The sequence below is a fragment of the Cherax quadricarinatus genome, chromosome 26 (genome assembly GCF_038502225.1).
Source record: "Cherax quadricarinatus isolate ZL_2023a chromosome 26, ASM3850222v1, whole genome shotgun sequence".
NCBI lineage: Eukaryota > Metazoa > Arthropoda > Malacostraca > Decapoda > Parastacidae > Cherax > Cherax quadricarinatus.
This window is the reverse complement of record NC_091317.1, coordinates 35,569,082-35,591,581: the sequence shown is the minus strand read 5'-3', so window position 1 is coordinate 35,591,581 and position 22,500 is coordinate 35,569,082. Positions and strand designations below refer to the sequence as shown.

Genomic DNA, 22,500 nt, shown 5'->3' with positions numbered 1-22,500 from the left:
TATGCTCACCCCAAGATCTTTTTCCTTGAGTGAGGTTTGTAGTCTCTGGCCCCCCTGGACTGTACTCCGTCTGCGGTCTTCTTTGCCTTCCCCAATCTTCATGACTTTGTACTTGGTGGGGTTGAACTCCAGGAGCCAGTTGCTGGACCAGGCCTGCGGCTTGTCTAGATCCCATTGTAGTTCTTCCTGGTCTTCGTTCGATTGGATTCTTCTCATCAACTTCACATCATCTGCAAACAGGGACACTTCGGAGTTTATTCCTTCCGTCATGTCATTCACAAATACGAGAAACAGTACCGGTCCTATGACTGACCCCTGTAGAACCCCGCTCGTTACAGGCGCCCACTCTGACACCTCGCTACGCACTATGACTCACTGTTGTCCTGCTGACAGGTATTCCCTGATCCATAGTAGTGCCTTCTCTGTTATCCCTGCCTGGTCCTCCAGCTTTTGCACTAATCTCTTGTGTGGAACTGTGTCAGACGCCTTTTTACAGTCCAAGATGCAATCTACTCACCCCTCTCTCTCTCTCTCTTGTCTTTCTGCTGTCACCCTGTCATAGAACTCCAGTAGGTTTGTGACACAGACTTCTCGTCCCTGAAACCGTGCTAACTGTCGTTGATATGCTCATTCCATTCTAGGTGTTCCACCACTCCTGATGATCTCCATGACTTTGCATACTATACATGTCAGTGACACTGGTCTGTAGTTTAATACTTCGTGTCTGTCTCCTTTTTTAAAAATTGGGACTATATTTGCTGTCTTCCATACCTCAGGTAGCCGTCCTGTTTCGATAGATTTGTTGAATATTGTTTTTAAGGGTACACATAGCAACTCTGCTCCCTCTCTCAGGACCTATGGAGAGATGTTATCCGGCCCCATCGCCTTTGAGGTATCTAGCTCACTTAGCAGCCTCTTCACTTCTTCATCGGTTGTATGTATTGTGTCCAACACTTGGTGGTGTATCCCACCTTTGTCTTTCTGGAGTCCCTTCTGTCTCCTCTGTGAATACTTCTTCGAATCTCCTGTTGAGTTCCTCACATACTTTGCGGTTGTTTCTTGTGATCTTCCCTCCTTCCTTCCTCAGCCTGATTACCTGGTTCTTGTCTGTTTTCCTCCTGATGTGGCTGTACAACAGCTTTGGGTCAGATTTGACTTTCGCTACTATGTCATTTTCATATTGTCGTTGGGCCTCCCTTCTTATCTGTGCATATTCATTTCTGGCTCTACGACTTCTCTCCTTATTCTCCTGGGTACTTTGCCTTCTATACGTCTTCCTTTCTCTAGCACACTTGGATTTGGCCTCTTTACACCTTTGGGTGAACCAAGGGCTCATCCTGGCTTTCTCATTATTTCTGTTACCCTTGGGTATAAACCTCTCCTCAGCTTCCTTGCATATTGTTGGCATATATCCCATCATCTCGTTTACTGAGTTCCCTTCCAGTTCTCTGTCCCACTGAACACCGTGTAGGAAATTCTTCATGCCTGTGTAATCCCCTATCTTGTACTTTGGCTTCATTCGTCCTGCCCTTCCTGCTTCCCTCTGCACCTGGAACTCTACTATGTATTCGAAGCTCAGAACCACATGATCACTGGTTGTGTGTGCGCGCGCGCGTGTTTGCGCGTGCGTAAATACCTGTCCTTTTCGGAAGAGATTTGGATGAGAGGCATCAACATAGCACCAGGTGACACTAGTGGCATCAACATAGCACCAGGTGACACTAGTGGCATTAACATAGCACCAGGTGACACTAGTGGCATTAACATAGCACCAGGTGACACTAGTGGCATTAACATAGCACCAGGTGACACTAGTGGCATTAACATAGCACCAGGTGACACTAGTGGCATCAACATAGCACCAGGTGACACTAGTGGCATCAACATAGTTCCAGGTGGCATACTAGTGGCATCTACATAGTACCAAGTGACATACTAGTGGCATCTACATAGTACCAAGAGGCATACTAGTGGCATCTACATAGTACCAAGAGACATACTATTGGCATCAACATAGTTCCAGGTGGCATAATAGTGGCATCAACATAGTGCCAAGTAACATACTAGTAACATCAACATACCGCCAGGTGACTAGTGGCATCAACATACCGCCAGGTAACATGCTAGTGACAACCTAGAGCCGGGTGACATAGTGACAACATAGCACCACGTACAATACTAGCGACAACATAGTGCCAGGTAACATACTAGTGACAACATAGGGCCAGGTACCATACTAGTGACAACAGCATAGCACCAGGTGACATGGTAGTGACAACATAGCACCAGGTGACATAGGGACAGCATAGCACCAGGTGACATAGTGACAACATAGCACCAGGTGACAGTGACAACATAGCACCAGGTAACATGCTAGTGAACATAGTGCCAGATAACATACTAGTGGCAACACAGCACCAGATAACATACTAGTGACAACAACACAGCACCAGGTAATGTACTAGTGACAACACAGCACCAGGTAATGTACTAGTGACAACACAGCACCAGGTAATATACTAGTGACAACACAGCACCAGGTAACATACTAGTGACAACACAGCACCAGGTAACATACCAGTGACAGTACAGCACCAGGTAACATGCTAGTGACAGTACAGCACCAGGTAACATACTAGTGACAACACAGCACCAGGTAACATACAAGTGACGACAACAACGTAGCACCAGGTAACATACTAGTTACATAGTGCCAGGAAACATGCTAGTGACAACACAGCACCAGGTAACGTACTGACAACACTGCACCATGTAACATACTAGTGACAACACAGCACCAGGTAACATGCTAGTGACAGTACAGCACCAGGTAACATGCTAGTGACAGTACAGCACCAGGTAACATGCTAGTGACAGTACAGCACCAGGTAACATGCTAGTGACAGTACAGCACCAGGTAACATACTAGTGACAACACAGCACCAGGTAACGTACTGACAACACAGCACCAGGTAACATACTAGTGACAACACAGCACCAGGTACCATAGTGACAACACAGCACCAGGTAACATACTAGTGACAACACAGCACCAAGTAACATACTAGTGACAACACAGCACCAGGTAACATACTAGTGACAACACAGCACCAGGTAACATACTAGTGACAACACAGCACCAGGTAACATACTAGTGACAACACAGCACCAGGTAACATACTAGTGACAACACAGCACCAGGTAACATACTAGTGACAACACAGCACCAGGTAACATACCAGTGACAGTACAGCACCAGGTAACATACCAGTGACAACACAGCACCAGGTAACATACCAGTGACAACACAGCACCAGGTAACATACTAGTGACAACACAGCACCAGGTGACATACTAGTGACAACACAGCACCAGGTAACATACTAGTGACAACACAGCACCAGGTAACATACTAGTGACAACACAGCACCAGGTAACATACTAGTGACAACACAGCACCAGGTAACATACTAGTGACAACACAGCACCAGGTAACATACTAGTGACAACACAGCACCAGGTAACATACTAGTGACAACACAGCACCAGGTAACATACTAGTGACAACACAGCACCAGGTAACATACTAGTGACAACACAGCACAAGGTAACATACTAGTGACAACACAGGACCAGGTAACATACTAGTGACAACACAGCACCAGGTAACATACTAGTGACAACACAGCATCAGGTAACATACTAGTGACAACACAGCACCAGGTAACATACTAGTGACAACACAGCACCAGGTAACATACTAGTGACAACACAGCACCAGGTAACATACTAGTGACAACACAGCACCAGGTAACATACTAGTGACAACACAGCACCAGGTAACATACTAGTGACAACACAGCACCAGGTAACATACTAGTGACAGCACAGCAGGTAACATACTTGTGACACAGCACCAGGTAACATACTTGTGACAACACAGCACCAGGTAACATACTTGTGACAACACAGCACCAGGTAACATACTTGTGACAACACAGCACCAGGTAACATACTAGTGACAACACAGCACCAGGTAACATACTAGTGACAACACAGCACCAGGTAACATACTAATGTCAACATACCACCAGGTAACATACTAGTGTCAGTATTGCACCAGGTAACATACTAATGTCAACATACCACCAGGTAACATATTAGTGACAACACAGCACCAGGTAACATACTAATGTCAACATACCACCAGGTAACATACTAGTGACAACACCAGGTTACATATTAGTGACAACGTACTAGTATATTCACCAGGTGACAGATCAACCAGGCTGTGATGGCTATGTGGGGCAGCGGGCCTCCAGCCCCAACAGCCTGGTTGACCAAGCAAGCACCAGACGAGCTTGACCCATGGCCGGGCTCAGAGAGTAGATAAACTCTCGATACTCTTCAAAGGTATGTCAAAGGTGTAGTGACAACATAGCACCAGGTTACATACTAGTGACAACATTGTACCAGGTAACATACTAGTGACAACATTGTACCAGGTAACATACTAGTGACAACATTGTACCAGGTAACATACTGGTGACAACATTGTACCAGGTAACATACTAGTGACAACATTGTACCAGGTAACATACTAGTGACAACATAGCACCAGGTAACATACTAGTGACAACATTGTACCAGGTAACATACTAGTGACAACATTGTACCAGGTAACATACTAGTGACAACATAGCACCAGGTAACATACTAGTGACAACATAGCACCAAGTAACAGTGACAACATAGCACCAGGTAGCATGCTAGTGACAACATTGCAACAGGTAACATAGTGACAACATAGGATCGGGTAACATTGTGGCATGCAAAGAGTACATAACCTTTACTCGGCGCATGTACACACCCTCATTGAAAGGCTATCTCCCCTACCAGAAAACCAGTACTAAGGGTCGAATGATGGGGCTCCATTGTTCGATCAGTACTAAGGTTCAGCCAATGAAAAGGTGGGTCTGGCAATTGTAGAAGGGTTGTGGTCACCACCCACCTGTCCACCCTTGTCATTTCCATTCTAGAGCTGGTTGAACACGGTTGTCCATTCTGTCTCCAGGCTGTATCCTCGTCTTGCCTAAACCGTGTTGTACACATGTATTTCCAAGTGCATATAGAGTACATAGTTGTATATAATTACTATTGCTCTTGGTGAAGGCAAATATATTTCACAGTCGTTCAGCTGTGTTTGTTCTTCTCCTTGTTTCCCTTTACACCCAGGATAACAGGCCTTATTGTCCCTGGGTTGTAATAAACACACTAGTGACAACATAGCACCAAGTAACATACTAGTGACAACAACATAGCACCAAGTAACATACTAGTGACAACATAGCACCAAGTAACATACTAGTGACAACATAGCACCAAGTAACATACTAGTGACAACATAGCACCATGTAACATACTAGTGACAACATAGCACCATGTAACGTACTAGTGACAACATAGCACCAAGTAACATACTAGTGACAACATAGCACCAGGTAACATACTAGTGACAACACAGCACCAGGTAACATACTAGTGACAACACAGCACCAGGTAACATACTAGTGACAACACAGCACCAGGTAACATACTAGTGACAACACAGCACCAGGTAACATACTAGTGACAACAACACAGCACCAGGTAACATACTAGTGACAACAACACAGCACCAGGTAACATACTAGTGACAACAACACAGCACCAGGTAACATACTAGTGACAACACAGCACCAGGTAACATACTAGTGACAACAACACAGCACCAGGTAACATACTAGTGACAACAACACAGCACCAGGTAACATACTAGTGACAACAACACAGCACCAGGTAACATACTAGTGACAACACAGCACCAGGTAACATACTAGTGACACAGCACCAGGTAACATACTAGTGACAACACAGCACCAGGTAACATACTAGTGACAACACAGCACCAGGTAACATACTAGTGACAACACAGCACCAGGTAACATACTAGTGACAACACAGCTCCAGGTAACATACTAGTGACAACACAGGACCAGGTAACATACTAGTGACAACACAGCACCAGGTAACATACTAGTGACAACAACACAGCACCAGGTAACATACTAGTGACAACACAGCACCAGGTAACATACTAGTGACAACACAGCACCAGGTAACATACTAGTGACAACACAGCACCAGGTAACATACTAGTGACAACAACACAGCACCAAGTAACATACTAGTGACAACACAGCACCAGGTAACATACTAGTGACAACACAGCACCAGGTAACATACTAGTGACAACACAGCACCAGGTAACATACTAGTGACAACACAGCACCAGGTAACATACTAGTGACAATAACAGCACCAGGTAACATACTAGTGACAACACAGCACCAGGTAACATACTAGTGACAACAACACAGCACCAGGTAACATACTAGTGACAACAGCAGCACCAGGTAACATACTAGTGACAACAGCAGCACCAGGTAACATACTAGTGACAACACAGCACCAAGTAACATACTAGTGACAACACAGCACCAGGTAACATACTAGTGACAACAACAACAGCACCAGGTAACATACTAGTGACAACAACAGCACCAGGTGCTAGTGACAACAACAGCACCAGGTAACATACTAGTGACAACAACAGCAGCACCAGGTAACATACTAGTGACAACAACACAGCACCAGGTAACATACTAGTGACAGCACAGCACCGTGTAACATACTAGTGACAGCACAGCACCAGGTAACATACTAGTGACAACACAGCACCAGGTAACATACTAGTGACAGCACAGCACCGTGTAACATACTAGTGACAACACAGCACCAGGTAACATACTAGTGACAGCCCAGCACCGTGTAACATACTAGTGACAGCACAGCACCAGGTAACATACTAGTGACAACAACAGCAGCACCAGGTAACATACTAGTGACAGCACAGCACCGTGTAACATACTAGTGACAGCACAGCACCGTGTAACATACTAGTGACAGCACAGCACCAGGTAACATACTAGTGACAACAGCAGCACCAGGTAACATACTAGTGACAACACAGCACGAGGTAACATACTAGTGACAACAGCAGCACCAGGTAACATACTAGTGACAACACAGCACCAGGTAACATACTAGTGACAGCAGCAGCACCAGGTAACATACTAGTGACAACAACAGCAGCACCAGGTAACATACTAGTGACAACACAGCACCAGGTAACATACTAGTGACAACAACAGCAGCACCAGGTAACATACTAGTGACAACAACAGCAGCACCAGGTAACATACTAGTGACAACAACAACAGCACCAGGTAACATACTAGTGACAACAGCAGCACCAGGTAACATACTAGTGACAACAACAGCACCAGGTAACATACTAGTGACAACAACAACAACAGCACCAGGTAACATACTAGTGACAGCACAGCACCAGGTAACATACTAGTGACAACAACAACAACAGCAGCAGGTAACATACTAGTGACAGCGCAGCACCAGGTAACATACTAGTGACAACAGCAGCACTAGGTAACATACTAGTGACAACAACAACAGCACCAGGTAACATACTAGTGACAGCACAGCACCAGGTAACATACTAGTGACAGCACAGCACCAGGTAACATACTAGTGACAGCACAGCACCAGGTAACATACTAGTGACAGCACAGCACCAGGTAACATACTAGTGACAGCACAGCACCAGGTAACATACTAGTGACAGCACAGCACCAGGTAACATACTAGTGAGGGCTACAGTTATACACTATATCAGCGTGTAAACTGTGTTGCTACCATAATTGATGGAATTAAGGTGAATTATTGAGTGGTTGTTACTACTGCGTCACCTTGTGTTACGAGGCGAGGCAGTAGCTCTCTCTGTATGTATGTTTATTATCCTTCACTATTTCATTCAATTTCCCTGTATTATTCTGCTTCGTTTTTTTTCGTCTGTCTTTCATCCAACTGTTATTTGAAACTGCTTCATCTTTTTCTTTCATTCATTCATTCATTCCATTCTTCCATTCATTTTTGCCACCTCTCCTTATTTAGTCATCTTATATGTCTTTCTCTCACATCTATCCTCCGTCAGTCTGATCTTCTCTTTCATCCTGCATTTCACCTTTAACGTCTGTTTCAATTTCCACGTTTTTTTGTGCCTGGTGTTGGTGTTCAGTTGTGACTGGTGGTCAGGAGGATCTCAAGTCCACGCTTTTGTTCTCTCCTTCCCGCGTGTAAGTGTCCACGCCACCTCATCAACCCCTCTTCAGCATTCTGAATTATACTTTTGATAACCCCAGTCCTTCTAATCTCCAAGCTCCAAATTCTTTGCATAATCACACAACACAACGCCCTCAAACATGACATTGTCACTGCCTCCTGTTCGGGGTGAGTGCGCACATTGTGTGTATGTGTACTCACCTAATTGTGGTTGCAGGGGTCGAGACTCAGCTCCTGGCCCCGCCTCTTCACTGAGTGCTACTAGGTCTTCTAACTGCTCCATGAGCTTTATCATACCTCATCTTAAAGCTATGTATGGTTCCGGCCTCCACTACCTCACTTGCTAGGCTTTTCCACTTCCTGACTATGACTGAAGAAATACTTCTTAACATCCCTTTGACTCATCTGGGTCTTCAGCTTCCAATTGTGACCCCTTGTCCCCTCTCTGGAACATCCTCTCTTCCACCCTACACAGTATTTTCTATGTTGCTATCATGTCTCCCCTAACCCTCCTGTTCTTCAGTGTCGTCAGGCCGATTTCCCTTAACCTTTCTTCGTAGGACATTCCCCTTAGCTCTGGAACTAACCTTGTTGTAAACCTGTGCACTTTCTCTAATTTCTTGACGTGCTTGATCAAGTATGGGTTCCAAACTGGTGTTGCATACTCCAGTATGGGCCTGACGTACACGGTGTGTACAGTGTCTTGAACGATCCCCTACTAAGGTATCGGAACAATATTCTCAGGTTTGCCAAGCGCCCATATATTGCAGCAGTTGTCTGGTTGATGTGTGCTTCTGGAGACATGCTTGGTGTTATGCTCACCCCAAGATCTTTCTCCTTGAGCGAGGTTTGCAGACTTTGGCCACCTAGCCTATACTCCGTCTGCGGTCTTCTTTGCCCTTCCCCGATCTTCATGACTTTGCATTTGTGTGTGTGTATATATATATATATATATATATATATATATATATATATATATATATATATATATATATATATATATATATATATTTATAACACGTCAGCCGTTTCCCACCGATGCAGGGTATACCTGGAGTATACCCAACACTCACCATCATTCATAGGTAGGTCTTTGCAGAGGTGCCCAGATATGACAGTTTAGATGTCACTTCCTTCAGACAATATCCCAGACCCTTCCTTTAAAGTGCACGCATTAACTTCCCATCTCCAAGACTCAAGTCCGGCTAACCGGTTTCCCTGAATCTCTTCACAAAATATTACCCTGCTCACACTCCAACAGCTCATCAGGTCCCAAAAACCATTCGTCTCCATTCACTATCTAACACGCTCATGCATGCTTGCTGTAAGTCCAAGCCCCTCGCCCACAAAACCCCCTCCAATCTTTCCTAGGACGACTCCTACCCCACCTTCCTTTCACTACAGATTTACATATACACAAGTCATTCTACTTTGTTCCATTCTCTAAATGACCAGACCTCTTCAACCCTCTAAATAATACTTTTGGTAACTCCACACCTCCTAATTTCCACACTACGAATTATCTTAATATTTACATCACACATTGCCCTTAGGACGTCTCCACTGCATCCAGCCTCCTCCTTGATGCAGCATTTGCAACCCATGCTTCACACCCGTATACGAGTGTTGGTACAACTATACTCCCATACATTCTTTTCTTTGCCTCCATGGATAACGTTTTCTCTAGAGATACCTCAAAGCACCACTCATCTTTTTTCCTTCATTAATTCTGTAATTCTGTGGTTAACCTCGTCCTTCATAAACCCATCTGCTGACAAGTCAACTCCCAAATATCTGAACATATTCACTTCTTCCATACTCCCTCCAATGTGATATCCAATTTTTCTTTATCTAAATCGTGATACCCCTCATCATCTTACTCTTATATACGATCACTTTGAACTTACTGCCTTTACACACACTCCCAAACTCTTCCACTAACATTTGCAGCAGTATCGTCAGCCTTCGGCAGTCCGAAACTCGAGGAATACGACTCTCTCCTTAAGACCATGCTAGTGTATTGAATCTTTCCCTGGAAGGAGGACAGTGGTTGCAAGCCTCACTTCCGATCAGGCTTGGGGGGGCTGTCGTGGGGGTTCGAAACGTGGATTGGGTAAGAACACTCACGTAGGCTGTTAAGTACGTATAATTATAACGGAAAATATGGGAAGCACAAGCCCGCCCTGCCTCTCTGCTCTCTATCTTAAGACTGACTCACGAATGATGCCTAGGGGTGAGCGGCATTCAAAAACATGCTATAGTCAGCAGCAACAGTGAATAACAAATGATTCATACAGACGGTTGGTAGTGAGTCACTACTGACACTGGTTACTGGGAACTGATATTACTGAGAGGGCTGGGAGTACGCAGATCCTCCCAGAATGCTCTACCAGCTTTCCTGTCCTCTTCCATAGCATCAAACGAGTTAATAAGACAAATTCTTCTTGATAACCTCAGTGACTCAGCAGGAATACAGGGCCCTAACTATGTAGTGCCATTGCTGAGTGGGAGACTCTTGCTGCTCTAGCACCAAACCCTAGTGTAGCACTGGCTCACAAACAGTCAAGCTGTAATGGCCCGATCACTGAAAAGGTGCTTGCCAACATGCTCAGGGCTGTAACATCAGACAGGGAGACTGCCTGTCTCCAGGCTGTGAGCGCACCTCACTCCAGTTCCCATATCGGCAATGGGAACGCGCCTCGACCCTAAGACCCTCCGTAATTCACACGGAGAACATAAGAACATAAGAAAGGAGGAACACTGCAGCAGGCCTGTTGGCCCATACTAGGCAGGTCCTTTACAATTCATCCCACTAACAAACATTTGACCTACCCAATTTTCAATGCTACCCAAGAAATAAGCTCTGATGTGCAAGTCCCACTCAAATCCAACCCCTCCCACTCATGTATTTATCCAACCTAAATTTGAAACTACCCAAAGTCCTAGCCTCAATAACCCAACTAGGTAGACTGTTCCACTCATCTACTACCCTATTTCCAAACCAATACTTTCCTATGTCCTTTCTAAATCTAAACTTATCTAATTTAAATCCATTACTGCGGGTTCTCTCTTGGAGAGATATCCTCAAGACCTTGTTAATATCCCCTTTATTAATACCTATCTTCCACTTATACACTTCGATCAGGTCTCCCCTCATTCTTCGTCTAACAAGTGAATGTAACTTAAGAGTCTTCAATCTTTCTTCATAAGGAAGATTTCTAATGCTATGTATTAATTTAGTCATCCTACGCTGAATGTTTTCTAACGAATTTATGTCCATTCTGTAATATGGAGACCAGAATTGAGCTGCATAATCTAGGTGAGGCCTTACTAATGATGTATAAAGCTGCAGTATGACCTCTGGACTTCTGTTGCTTACACTTCTTGATATAAATCCCAGTAATCTATTTGCCTTATTACGTACGCTTAGGCATTGCTGTCTTGGTTTAAGGTTGCTGCTTACCATAACCCCCAAGTCCTTTTCGCAATCTGTATGGTTAAGTTCTACATTATTTAACTTATAAGTGCTAGGGTTATGGACACTCCCGAGCTTCAGAACCTTGCATTTATCTACATTGAACTGCATCTGCCACTTTTCTGACCAAGAGTAGAGTTTGTCTAAATCCTCCTGAAGTTCCCTAACATCTACGTTTGAATCAATTATCCTACCTATCTTCGTGTCATCGGCGAATTTGCTCATATCACTAGTAATTCCTTCATCAAGATCATTGATATATATTATAAACAACAACGGGCCCAAGACTGATCCCTGTGGAACGCCACTTGTTACTGATCCCCACTCGGATTTAACCCCATTTATGGACACTCTTTGCTTCCTGTCTGTGAGCCATGATTCGATCCACGAGAGCACCCTTCCCCCAATGCCATGAGCTGCTACTTTCTTCAACAGTCTTTGGTGCGGAACTCTATCAAATGCCTTACTAAAATCTAAGTAAATAATATCAAATTCTTTATCGTGGTCAACAGCCTCAAAAGCTTTACTGAAGAAAGTTAATAAATTAGTTAGACAAGACCGGCCTCTTGTGAATCCATGCTGAGTATCATTAATCAAGCTATGCTTATCGAGATGGCTTCTTATAATCTCAGCTATAATTGACTCTAGTAATTTGCCTACAATTGAGGTCAGGCTTATTGGGCGGTAATTTGACGGTAACGACTTGTCCCCTGTTTTAAAAATAGGAATTACATTAGCCATCTTCCACATATCAGACACTGCACCTGTTTGAAGAGATAAATTAAAAATATTAGTTAATGGTTCACAGACTTCCATTTTGCATTCCTTTAGAACCCTTGAAAAAACCTCATCAGGACCCGGTGACTTATTTTGCTTCAGTCTGTCTATCTGCTTCACAACCATTTCACTAGTGACTGTGATGTTACATAATTTATCTTCTTCTGATCCACTATAAAAATTAATTACCGGAATATTATTAGTGTCTTCCTGTGTAAAAACCGAGAGAAAATAATTATTTAAAATCGAGCACATTTCATTCTCTTTGTCAGTAAGATGCCCATAGTTATTTTTAAGGGGACCTATCTTATCTCTGACTTTTGTTCTATAGACCTGGAAAAAACTTTTTGGGTTAGTTTTAGAATCCCTAGCAACTTTAATTTCATAGTCCCTTTTAGCTTTTCTTATCCCCTTTTTAATGTCCCTCTTAATGTCAATATACTGATTCATAAGATGACCCTCGCCTCTTTTGATACGCCTATAAATTCCTTTCTTATGCCCTAGTAGATATTTCAGCCTATTATTCATCCATTTTGGGTCATTTCTATTTGATCTAATTTCCTTATAAGGGATAAACGTTCTTTGAGCAGCATGTATTGTGTTCAGAAAACTGTCATATTGATAGCTCTCTTCGTTACCCCAGTCAACAGATGATAAGTGTTCTCTAAGCCCATCGTAATCTGCTAAGCGAAAATCTGGGACTGTTACTGAGTTATCCCTACTATCATACTTCCATTCAATTCTACATGTAATTGATTTGTGGTCGCTAGCACCCAGTTCCTCTGAGACTTCTAAATTATTAACAAGGGATTCATTGTTTGCCAGAACTAAGTCAAGCAGGTTATTACCCCTTGTAGGTTCTGTCACAAACTGCTTCAAAAAACAATCCTGAACTACTTCTAAGAAATCGTATGATTCTAAATTCCCAGTCAAGAAATTCCAATCAATATGACTAAAGTTAAAGTCTCCTAGAATTACTACATTATCGTGCCTTGTGGCCCTAACAATTTCCTCCCATAGTAGTCTCCCCTGGTCCCTATCTAAATTTGGGGGACGGTATATCACACCTAAAATTAATTTTTCATGCCCCTCTGAAAATTCTATCCAAACAGACTCTGTATGTGTTACTTCAGACTTAATACCCGTTTTTATGCAACAGTTCAAGCGATCTCGGACATACAATGCCACCCCACCCCCCTTCCCGATACTTCTATCTACTTGGAACAATTTAAAACCCTGAATGTGACATTCTGCAGGCATGTCCCGACTTTTTGAATTAAACCACGTCTCAGTAATGGCAAATACATCTATGTTACCTGCACTAGCAACTAGTCTCAACTCGTCCATCTTATTCCTAGCACTGCGACTATTTGTGTAATAAATATTTAATGACCCTCCTATCTCTTTACCCTTCCTGCTCCTTTCTGTTATTCCACTAAACCTATTACTGTCATTGTCAATTAGTGCCACTGGCTTTCCAATATCCTCCTCATTTTGCCTATTACTAGTTCTCCTAGTACTCATGTTACTACCCTGCGACTTCACAGTTTTCCCGCCAAAACCCATACCACTAACTATTCCTAGTTTAAAGACCTAACAGCTCCCTCCACTGCGTTGGCCAGTGCTCCCACCCCACACCTAGACAAGTGAACCCCATCCCTGGCATACATGTCATTTCTGCCATAGAAGAGGTCCCAGTTGTCAATGAATGTTACCGCATTTTCCTTACAGTATTTGTCCAGCCAGCAATTGACACCAATTGCTCTGGACAACCATTCATTTCCAACTCCTCTCCTTGGCAAAATGCCACATATGACAGGTTTCCCACCCTTCTTCCTAATTATCTCTATTGCTGACCTATACCTGCTAATCAGGTCCTCACTCCTACGTCTGCCAACATCGTTGCCTCCAGCACTGAGACAGATAATAGGATTGCTCCCATTACCTCTCATGATGTCATCCAGACGGCTAACAATATCCTTCATCCCAGCCCCAGGAAAACACACTCTCTGCCTCCTACTCCTATCCTTCAAACAGAATGCCCTATCCATGTACCTAATCTGGCTATCCCCAACAACAACAATGTTTTTACCTTCCTTGGCGTCGTCCGTAGTGATGCTCCGAGTAGTCGACTCACATTCGCCAGGTAGCATTACACCACTTGTAGAATTCGTCATGACGTTCTCGATGGTCTTCGTTGGGGTTTCTAGGGATGTCTCACTCACGTCTGCCAATGCTTCCTTGGTGCTCGTTGTGGCATTCCCAGTAGAACACTCACATTCGTCAGGTAGCACCGAGAATGAGTTGGAAGTTTCCACGGCAGTCTTCTGGTTTCTCGTTGTTTCTGCCTCTCCAACCGTTTTCTTAATCTTCAGCTTGGTTCCATGTTGCCCGGCCACTGACCAAGCTCCCCTCTTAACCTGGGGACTCACAACAGGAGGATTACTACGAATCCTCTTGTTCTCCTCCGTTAATCGCCGTATCTCCAGTTTAGCAACTCTGAGTTCTTCTCTCAGCTGCTGGTAAAGCTGCTCAAGAGAGGGCATCCTGGTTCAGATTCACAGAGAGCACACAAACAGGTCTTCACAGAGCTAAGTACACGTCACCACTGAGCTAAGTACACGTCACCACTGAGCTAAGTACACGTCACCACTGAGCTAAGTACACGTCACCACTGAGCTAAGTACACGTCACCACTGAGCTAAGTACACGTCACCACTGAGCTAAGTACACGTCACCACAGCTAAGTACACGTCACCACTTAGCTAAGTACACGTCACCACTCAAGCTAAGTACACGTCACCACTGAGAGCTAAGTACACGTCACCACTGAGCTAAGTACACGTCTTCCACTTATACACTTCGATCAGGTCTCCCCTCATTCTTCGTCTAACAAGTGAATGTAACTTAAGAGTCTTCAATCTTTCTTCATAAGGAAGATTTCTAATGCTATGTATTAATTTAGTCATCCTACGTTGAATGTTTTCTAACGAATTTATGTCCATTCTGTAATATGGAGACCAGAATTGAGCTGCATAATCTAGGTGAGGCCTTACTAATGATGTATAAAGCTGCAGTATGACCTCTGGACTTCTGTTGCTTACACTTCTTGATATAAATCCCAGTAATCTATTTGCCTTATTACGTACGCTTAGGCATTGCTGTCTTGGTTTAAGGTTGCTGCTCACCATAACCCCCAAGTCCTTTTCGCAATCTGTTTGAGGGTCCTTGTAGTTGAAGTCTCCTAATACCATGACTGTGCCAGTCTCCAAGAAATGAATTATTGTCTTGGTATTCTGATCTCTCCTCCCTTTTTCCTCTATTTGGTGGTGATTATATCTCGGTGGCATTGTTAATTCTCTCTAGATATTAAAGTACCTGCTATAGAATCCCCCAGATCACCCCGTGTCCTAATTTCCTGGTTTCTTAAATCTCCAGTTGTTTCTGACCATCACTGCTACGCCGTCTCTTGTCCCTTTCTTTTCTCACTAATTGGTAACCCTCTAGGAATATCATATTTGTTATTCTTCCTGAAAATTTCGTCTCTGTAATACCCATAATATCAGGGTTTTCTTCTGCTATGGTTTCTTTCATAATTTACTGAATCTACATAGTGTGTGTGCCGAGGATCAACGCCCCTCGGTTTGGTCCCAGACCAGGCTTCCTGGTAAATTGCTTGATTAACCAGGCTGTTAGTGCTAGCCGCTGTCTGATTTTGTCATCTCTTACTGTTTTCTGGTCAGGCTGTTTTATTACTTCACTTCTCTGGATGTCTTTCACGATTTGTTAATGATAAAATGATGATTAAAGTTGATTTTAATGATGTTTCTGGAATTGTTAATAATGTTGATATTGCAGGTTGTGAGGTTCGAGGGGCGGTGTGTGGGAGCCCGGGCCAGGGGGGGCCACTATGTACTACTGAGGCCCACCCAACACTTCACCAGGTCAGTACACTCAAAACTGTCACCTTACAATAAATGACCCTTGCTATCAAGGACATAATTAAGCTGTACTGTTAAAAACTTGAATAGTTTTGTAAGAGAGGGTGATGAGCCTCTGAATTGGTCATCGTATGATCACAAGAGCTGCGTCACCTGTTGTTCTTATGTTGTCCTGTGTGCCGGGTGTTTGTATATTGTTCCACTCACGGTGCCTTTTGATTCTTTTCTGTATTGTTCTTGTTGCATTCTTATTGCAGCCATCCGTGAATAATATATAATTTTTTACACACAGAAAATATAGAAAGAACCACTGGACATGTGCACACGTAGATGATTAAGACGCATGTGCAACAGTTGGGTAGAAGAATTAAGACACTTGCGCAACATATGGGAATCTTTATTGAAGAAACGTTTCGCTACACAGTGGCTTCATCAGTCTTATGCAGAGCAGGAAGGTATAAGGAGAGGAGGAGTTTGAGGTAATCAGTCCCTCAGCCTGGAGCCGATGTGTTCAGTCCATCAGTCTTGTAGAAAGTACAGCACAGGACCGTAGCAGTGGCTTGTGTACTGTAGTCAGGTGAGGTGAAGCAGGAGGAGGCGGGGTCATAGTGGTACCATCCACTAGGCTAAGTAGGTCTTCATCCTAAGATTGGACAAGTTTTGAATAATTCTTTGTATCAAGATCCCATTGATGCAGTGTCTGACAGATGTTATGAATGGTTTTGAAAACCGCCAAGTTGAATTGAGACACTCCTCTCCTTATACCTTCCTGCTTTGTATTGGACTGATGAAGCCAGTGTGTGGCGAAACGTTTCTTCAGTAAAGATTCCCACATGTTGCATAAGTGTGTCAGTTCTTCAACTTATCGGTTTTCGAAACAATTTATCACAACAGTTGGGCATCTTTATTGTTGAAACGTTTCGCCCACACAGTAAGCTTCTTCAGTCAAATACAGAGGCAGCAGGTGTAGTAGTGAAATGATGATATAATCAGTCCATCCACCTTGGAGAAATATTTGAGGTGGTCAGTCCCTCAGCCTGGAGAAGAGTTTGGCTCCATGGTCTGGAAGCTTAGCTCTTCTCCAGGCTGATGGACTGACTATACATCTTCATTTCTTTACTACACCTGCTGCATCTGTATTTGACTGAAGAAGCCTACTGTGTAGGGGAAAGTTTCAACAATAAAGGTACCTAACTGCTGCACATGTGTCTTAATCATCAACTTGTCGGTAATGTTTACCATTTTCAACATTCACTGAGATACTTCTTAGAGTGGGAGTCCCAGCACACACTACGTCACACCATGATACCTGAATCACCTTTCCGGGGGGTCAGTGTCCCAGTGGCTCTTTCCCAGACCAGGCCTCCTGGAGGATCAACCAGGCTGTTAGTGTTGGCTGCACGCAGTCCAACATAAGAACCACAGCCCGGCTGGCCAGACACTGATTTCAAGAACCTGTCCCGTTTCCTCTTGACCGCCAGAGATTGTTGATAATTCCTGAAGAAAACAGGATCCCAGTGACCTGGTCACTGGACCAAGACTTCAACAACCTCTCTTGTTATATAAATTTAATTACCAAGAGACGCCGAGCTGTCTTTAAAAGCAAACTAAGTTCCTTAAGTCAGTGAATAATGCATATGTGCAACACCTGGGTAGCTTTGTTCACCCACCAGCGACTTTCTCTCCTCTGTATCCGTCTCCATTCTCTCTCTTTCTCTCCATCTCCCTCTCTCTCTTTCTCTCCATCTCCCTCTCTCTCTTTCTCTCCATCTCCCCTCTCTCTCTTTCTCTCTCTCTCTCTCTCTCTCTCTCTCTCTCTCTCTCTCTCTCTCTCTCTCTCTCTCTCTCTCTCTCTCTCTCTCTCTCTCTCTCTCTCTCTCTCTCTCTCTCTCTCTCTCCGCGTCTACTCTATATTTAAACTGACTTTTTTTTTAGGTATAAATGGAAGGTATTGATTGTTAAAGATGCGCCAAAGTACTGCTACTCTTCTGCTGTCCTCTGAACCTGGTGGTCTGGATCCATGGTGGCAGAGTTGTATTGGACCATTGTGGCCTTCAGGCAGGGTTGTCTGAGACCATGGTGGCATGGTAGGCTGAAGGCATGGTTGTCTGTCACCATGATGGCATGGTAGCCTGAAGGCATGGTTGTCTGGCACCATGGTGGCATGGTAGCCTGAAGGCATGGTTGTCTGGCACCATGGTGGCATGGTAGCCTGAAGGCATGGTTGTCTGGCACCATGGTGGCATGGTAGCCTGAAGGCATGGTTGTCTGGCACCATGGTGGCATGGTAGCCTGAAGGCATGGTTGTCTGGCACCATGGTGGCATGGTAGCCTGAAGGCATGGTTGTCTGGCACCATAATGGCATGGTAGCCTGAAGGCATGGTTGTCTGGCACCATGGTGGCATGGTAGCCTGAAGGCATGGTCGTCTGGCACCATGGTGGCATGGTAGCCTGAAGGCATGGTTGTCTGGCATAATGATGGCATGGTAGCCTGAAGGCATGGTTGTCTGGCACCATGATGGCATGGTAGCCTGAAGGCATGGTTGTCTGGCACCATGGTGGCATGGTAGCCTGAAGGCATGGTTGTCTGGCACCATGGTGGCATGGTAGCCTGAAGGCATGGTTGTCTGGCACCATGGTGGCATGGTAGCCTGAAGGCATGGTCGTCTGGCACCATGGTGGCATGGTAGCCTGAAGGCATGGTTGTCTGGCACCATGGTGGCATGGTAGCCTGAAGGCATGGTTGTCTGGCACCATGGTGGCATGGTAGCCTGAAGGCATGGTCGTCTGGCACCATGGTGGCATGGTTGTCTTGCACCATGGTGGCATGGTAGCCTGAAGGCATGGTTGTCTGGCACCATGATGGCATGGTAGTGTGAAGGCATGGTTATCTGGCACCATGGTGGCATGGTAGGCTGAAGGCATGGTTATCTGGCACCATGGTGGCATGGTTGTCTGGCACCATGGTGGCATGGTAGCCTGAAGGCATGGTTGTCTGGCACCATGATGGCATGGTAGCCTGAAGGCATGGTTGTCTGGCACCATGATGGCATGGTAGGCTGAAGGCATGGTTGTCTGGCACCATGGTGGCATGGTAGCCTGGCACCATGGTGGCATGGTAGCCTGAAGGCATGGTTGTCTGGCACCATGGTGGCATGGTAGCCTGAAGGCATGGTTGTCTGGCACCATGGTGGCGTGGTAGCCTGAAGGCATGGTTGTCTGGCACCATGGTGGCGTGGTAGCCTGAAGGCATGGTTGTCTGGCACCATGGTGGCGTGGTAGCCTGAAAGCCTGGTTGTCTGGCACCATGGTGGCATGGTAGCGTGAAGGCATGGTTGTCTGGCACCATGGTGGCATGGTAGCCTGAAGGCATGGTTGTCTGGCACCATGATGGCATGGTAGCGTGAAGGCATGGTTGTCTGGCACCATGGTGGCATGGTAGCCTGAAGGCATGTTGTCGGGCACCATGGTGGCGTGTTAGCATGAAGGCATGGTTGTCTGGCACCATGGTGGCATGGTAGCCTGAAGGCATGGTTGTCTGGCACCATGATGGTATGGTAGCCTGAAGGCATGGTTGTCTGGCACCATGGTGGCATGGTAGGCTGAAGGCATGGTTATCTGGCACCATGGTGGCATGGTTGTCTGGCACCATGGTGGCATGGTAGCCTGAAGGCATGGTTGTCTGGCACTATGATGGCATGGTAGCCTGAAGGCATGGTTGTCTGGCACCATGATGGCATGGTAGGCTGAAGGCATGGTAGCCTGGCACCATGGTGGCATGGTAGCCTGGCACCATGGTGGCATGGTAGCCTGAAGGCATGGTTGTCTGGCACCATGGTGGCATGGTAGGCTGAAGGCATGGTTATCTGGCACCATGGTGGCGTGGTAGCCTGAAGGCATGGTTGTCTGGCACCATGGTGGCATGGTAGCCTGAAGGCATGGTTGTCTGGCACCATGGTGGCGTGGTAGCCTGAAGGCATGGTTGTCTGGCACCATGGTGGCGTGGTAGCCTGAAGGCATGGTTGTCTGGCACCATGGTGGCGTGGTAGCCTGAAAGCCTGGTTGTCTGGCACCATGATGGCATGGTAGCGTGAAGGCATGGTTGTCTGGCACCATGGTGGCATGGTAGCCTGAAGGCATGGTTGTCTGGCACGATGGTGGCATGGTAGCCTGAAGGCAGGGTTGTCTGGCACCATGGTGGCATGGTAGCCTGAAGGCATTTTGTCGGGCACCATGGTGGCGTGTTAGCATTAAGGCATGGTTGTCTGGCACCATGGTGGCATGGTAGCCTGAAGGCATGGTTGTCTGGCACCATGATGGTATGGTAGCCTGAAGGCATGGTCTGGCACCATGTTGGCATGGTAGCCTGAAGGCATGGTTGTCTAGCACCATAGTGGCATGGTACCCTGAAGGTATTGTCTGGCACCATGGTAACCATGTAGGTATGGTTGTCGGGCACCATGGTGGCATGATAGTCTGAAGGTATGGTTGTCTGGCGCCATGGTGGCATGGTTGTCTGGCACTATGGCATGGTAGCCTGAAGATATGGTTGCCTGGCACTATGACATGGTAGCCTGGAGACATGGCTGTTTGGCACCATGGTGGCATGGTAGCCTGAAGGCATGGTTGTCTGGCACCGTGGTATGGTAGCCTGAAGACATAGTTGTCTGGCACCATGGCATGGTAGCCTGAAGACATAGTTGTCTGGCACCATGGCATGGCAGCCTGAAGACATAGTTGTCTGGCACCATGGCATGGTAGCCTGAAGACATGGTTGTCTGGCACCATGGCATGGTAGCCTGAAGACATAGTTGTCTGGCACCATGGCATGGTAGCCTGAAGACATGGTTGTCTGGCACCATGGCATGGTAGCCTGAAGATATGGTTGTCTGGCACCATGGCATGGTAGCCTGAAGACATGGTTGTCTGGCACCATGGCATGGTAGCCTGAAGACATGGTTGTCTGGCACCATGGCATGGTAGCCTGAAGACATGGTTGTCTGGCACCATGGCATGGTAGCCTGAAGACATAGTTGTCTGGCACCATGGCATGGCAGCCTGAAGACATGGTTGTCTGGCACCATGGCATGGTAGCCTGAAGACATAGTTGTCTGGCACCATGGCATGGTAGCCTGAAGACATAGTTGTCTGGCACCATGGCATGGTAGCCTGAAGACATAGTTGTCTGGCACCATGGCATGGCAGCCTGAAGACATAGTTGTCTGGCACCATGGCATGGTAGCCTGAAGACATAGTTGTCTGGCACCATGGCATGGTAGCCTGAAGACATAGTTGTCTGGCACCATGGCATGGTAGCCTGAAGACATAGTTGTCTGGCACCATGGCATGGTAGCCTGAAGACATAGTTGTCTGGCACCATGGCATGGTAGCCTGAAGACATAGTTGTCTGGCACCATGGCATGGTAGCCTGAAGACATGGTTGTCTGGCACCATGGCATGGTAGCCTGAAGACATGGTTGTCTGGCACCATGGCATGGTAGCCTGAAGACATGGTTGTCTGGCACCATGGCATGGTAGCCTGAAGACATGGTTGTCTGGCACCATGGCATGGTAGCCTGAAGACATGGTTGTCTGGCACCATGGCATGGTAGCCTGAGAGTAACGTGATCCCAGACACAAGTCTTTGTTATTGTTATATACACCAGTCACTGCTGGTGTGGTTATGTGCACCACTGTCAGTATGGTCATGTGCACCACTGTTAGTATGGTTATGTGCACCACTGTCAGTATGGTCATGTGCACCACTGTTAGTATGGTTATGTGCACCACTGTCAGTATGATCATGTGCACCACTGTCAGTATGGTCATGTGCACCACTGTTAGTATGGTTATGTGCACCACTGTCAGTATGATCATGTGCACCACTGTTAGTATGGTTATGTGCACCACTGTTAGTATGGTCATGTGCACCACTGTTAGTATGGTCATGTGCACCACTGTTAGTATGGTTATGTGCACCACTGTTAGTATGGTCATGTGCACCACTGTTAGTATGGTCATGTACACCACTGTTAGTATGGTCATGTGCACCACTGTCAGTATGG

General features: G+C 45.7%; 1 protein-coding gene across 8 annotated transcripts in view; it reads left to right on the top strand.

Moving 5' to 3' along the window:
- The window catches only part of Synd (protein kinase C and casein kinase substrate in neurons protein Synd), a 798,660-nt gene that overhangs the window by 439,885 nt on the left and 336,275 nt on the right, over positions 1-22,500 (top strand). For all 8 annotated transcript variants that reach the window (XM_070088932.1, XM_070088933.1, XM_070088931.1 and 5 more), the window contains one exon: positions 16,352-16,437. The gene's annotated coding sequence lies outside the window, so the exon portion shown is untranslated. The remainder of the gene's footprint in view (positions 1-16,351; positions 16,438-22,500) is intronic.